This window comes from Echinops telfairi, unplaced genomic scaffold, assembly GCF_000313985.2.
Source record: "Echinops telfairi isolate 266 unplaced genomic scaffold, ASM31398v2 ScPeMD7_7457;HRSCAF=8495, whole genome shotgun sequence".
In the NCBI taxonomy this organism is placed as follows: Eukaryota; Metazoa; Chordata; class Mammalia; order Afrosoricida; family Tenrecidae; genus Echinops; species Echinops telfairi.
Genome location: NW_022111357.1, coordinates 46,023,457 through 46,027,473, shown reverse-complemented (window position 1 = coordinate 46,027,473; position 4,017 = coordinate 46,023,457).

Sequence of the window (4,017 nt, the reverse complement as noted above, 5' to 3'; positions counted from 1 at the left end):
AAAAAAAGACGTGGTTAAGTCAGACCTCCTCCTCGGATGCCAGGAGGTGGGAACCCAAACCCAGGGCTGTCGAGGCCATTCCAATTCCTAGCGACCCCTTTAGGACTGGCAGAACCGCCCCCTAGGGTCCCTGAAACAAACGCTCTATGGTGGGTTCGAACCGCCAGCTTTGTGGGTAGCGGCCCAGAGCTTAACCCACACCATCCCCGGGCTCCGGAGAGGAGGAGAGAGAGTCAGAATCCGCATCCGGTCAGAGCTGATTGGTGTGAGGTTGGCAATGCTTTTCTACAAGTGTATAACTGATGGTGACACTGGCTGTCTCTTCCAAAGCAACGTTTACTTCCCCTAGGTGGGTGGATCCATTGCGATGGCCACCCAGAGCTCACAGGTCACACACAGGATCGTGGGGTTCACTAGGGAGGGAGCAGGTTACAGCTCAGCCTCAGGAGCAGGAAGCGCATAGGTAAAGCCTCCTCCTGTGGGGGACCAATTCTCCTAGTTCAGCGGTTCTCAACCCTCCTCAGGCCGCGACCCTTCCATACAGCTCCTCTTGTGCTGGTGACCCCCAACCATAAGATTATTTCCATTGCTACTTCATCACTGTCATGAATCGGGTGACCCCTGTGGAAGGGTCTTTCGACCCCAAAGGGGTCGCGACCCACAGGTTGAGAACCGCTCTGGGGTCTCTTCAGGACAGACCTCCACCCCAGTTCCCACTCAGCCTGGCCTCTGTTGCGGGCCGCGTGTCATACAGCTGGTTAGCTCTGTCAAGGCGTGCCTGGAGGGACCACCTCCCACCAGGAAGCCTCTGCCGGAAGGTGATCAGCCCTCCCTGCAAGGGGGTCAGAGTGCCCACTCAGATGGCCCCCTTCGTGGGCTACCCTCTTCTTTCATCATTCCTCTGTCCCAGTGGCACAGTGGTTACTATGTCGGGCGGCCAACGGCAAAGTCAGCAGTTTGAAACCACCAGGCGCTCCCTGGGACAAAAACAGGGCTTCGTACACCTGCAAAGGGTCCCAGTCTCAGAAACCTACAGGGGCAGTCCTACCCTGTCCTGTGGGGTCACCAGGAGTCCGGATCGCCTCGATGGCAGGGAGGGAGGACTCTGCCCTGCTTGCTGCTGCTACTTGTCACCTTGCACTGCCTCGGGGTGTTACAGCTTCCTAGGCCCTGGGTCTAGACGGTTATTAGTGGAGGGTCCCCAAGCCCAAATGAAGCACTTCACCTCTGAATCTTCTTTCTTGACAGCCAGGAGGTCTCCTCCCCAGTTCTGCGATGGGCTCCTTCCTGACCCCCTGGATGGCAAAACTGGCCAATCCCCTTGCTGACGTTCCCTACGCCTTGTTTGTATGGCTCCACCCACAAGGTGTCTAGGCACTTTATCTGCATTGTTGGCGAGCTGTCCCCTCGAGGGGCCATCAGCACCTGATTGGCATAGTCTAACCCAGTCATTGTGTGCGACTCACAGGACCATGAGCAACGAGAAGGGCCATCTTACATAACTCACCACACTGACGGGTGTGAGGAGGTGTGTGGTGTTCCCTCGTCATTGCTTGAACTTGTAGTTCCCCCTCGATGCATAATGCTGAGCATCTTTGCACACGTCCACGGGCCATTGGTGCCTCCTTGGGGGAAGAACAACAGAAGACTCAGAAGCAAGAATCTTGAGACTTTGTCTCCTGTACTTCTTAATTTTTTGTTTTTTGTTTTTTAGGGTTAGGGTTAGATTTAGGGTTAGGGTTAGGTTTAGATGTAGGGTTAGGATGAGGCTTAGGGGCAGGGTTAGGGTTTGTGTTATGGTTAGGATAAGGTTAGGTTTCTGTGTAGGGTTAGGGTTAAGGTTAGGGTTCGAATTAGGGTTAGACTTAGGGTTAGGGTTAGACTTAGGGTTAGGGTTAGGGTTAGTGTTAAGGTGAGGCTTAGGGATAGGGTTAGGGTTTGTGTTAGGGTTAGGGTTAGGTTTAGGTGTAAGGTTAGGAGTAGGGTTAGGGTTTGTGTTAGGGTTAGGTTTAGGTGTAGGGTTAGGATTAGGGTTAGGGTTGGGGTTAGATTTAGGTGTAAGATTAGGATTAGCGATAGGGTTAGGGTTAGAGTTGGGGTTAGATTTAGGTGTAGGGTTAGGGTGAGGGTTAGGAGTAGGGTTAGGGTTTGTGTTAGGGTTAGGTTTAGGTGTAGGGTTAGGATTAGGGTTAGGGTTGGGGTTAGATTTAGGTGTAAGATTAGGATTAGCGATAGGGTTAGGGTTAGAGTTGGGGTTAGATTTAGGTGTAGGGTTAGGGTTAGGGTTTGTGTTAGGGTTAGGTTTAGGTGTAGGGTTAGGATTAGGGTTAGGGTTAGGATTCGTCTCACGTACTTTGGAGATGTTATGCGGAGAGACTAGTTCCTGGGAAAGGAGGTCACGCTTGGTCAAGCAAAGAGTCAGCGATAAAGACGGGGACACTCAGTGAGATGGATGGGCACAGAGGCTGCAACCATGGGCTCCAATACATTTGGGAGGATGGCTGGCCCCGGGCAGTGTTTTGCTTAGGTTTTCTCTGGCTCAGTGTCTTCCTACGACAGTTGTCATCGTTGTCACTCTCACCAAATGACTGGGCAAACCAAATTCCAAACTCACTCTTTGCAGGAGCTGATGCTACCCCTAAAGACCCCCGAGGAGAAGGTAGAACTGCCCCCTGTGAGTTTCCTCTTTATGGGAGTAGAAGTGTTAGGTAGCTAGCACAGGGACTGGGGTGTCCATTGCACATGCTCAGAGGTTCGTGCTTCCAGCCAGGAAGGGGTGGTACACCTAGGTGGGCGTAACACCTGGATTGGCCCATCTGGGCTAGTTGAATTCAATTCAGCCAATGGGGTCGACCAGGATCGTCAACCACACCTCCCAGCGGAGGTCCTGAAAAGCCAGAATTCAGAGCCTGTGGCCCCTTCTCCTTCCAAAGCTGCTCTGCGGAGGTCAGAAGTCATGCAGTGATCTCCTCTGGTCACAGGACTCCATGTGTGGGGGTGAAGGGCCCTGAGGTGACTGTGTACAGCCTGAAACTTCTATCTTTCATAAAACTCACTTGGATCACAAGGCGGGCTTTGGGGTGAATTCTTTCTCGCACCAAGTCAAGGACCAAGGTATATTTCTCCCACGAGAGAGACCTAACAGAAGGATCCCCCTTTCCCCCTTGATATGGCTGGTGGTTTCAAAATGCTCACCCAGAAGTTAGCAGCCCAACTGGTACCCTCAGCACCACCAGGGCTTCTTATAATGACCGAATAGGCCTATGCAGATGTGACCCACCACTGGGATGGGATAGCTTGCTAATGAGCTCACATGGTAGATAAGGTAGGGGCACATTGTGGGCGTGGAACCCTGTACAGAAGATCTATGGAACCCAAATTGGTCGGTTTTGCCATCCTGCCTTAAAATGGGTCATGTTGGAGACAAGAAAGTAGACCTCACGATCCCCCAGAAAGATGAGCCGGAAGCGACACCAGCATTTGGACCTGAGATTCCTGCCCTGAGAGCCTCCTACCCTGCGGAGACACAGAGAGTGGTAACACTAGAGATGGGGAGAGAGGGCAAGAAGTAGCAACAGAGAACCGAACCAGGAGATTAGATGAAGAGGGAAAAGGGGAGGTGGGGGAGAGAGTGAGGCTTGCTGGCAGAGTGGGCTGCCTCTGGGCACGTTGGGGCAGAACTGAGAGCTTTGTAATACTTTCTCAAGTAGGGCAGAGGCCAAGGTGCCAAGGGCTAAGAGAGCAAGGGCCAGAGAAAAGTCTGTCTGTGGGCACAGATGAGAGGAAGCTGTCCTGAGAGAAGAACTTTATCCTGAGTCTTTCCTGATCCTGGAGTATAACCTGTTGCTTCCCTCTCAAGCTGCATAGTTGTGACTGTGCTCTGAGGTCTATGCGGCAATTGTAAGAACTTCTTGAACCCAGCCAAGAAGCAGCGCATGCTGCGGGAGGCCCAGCTGGTGTTGGAATTGGTAAAAAGTCCAGAGTGAAGGAAGGTTTGATTTGACGTCTCAGGATTCA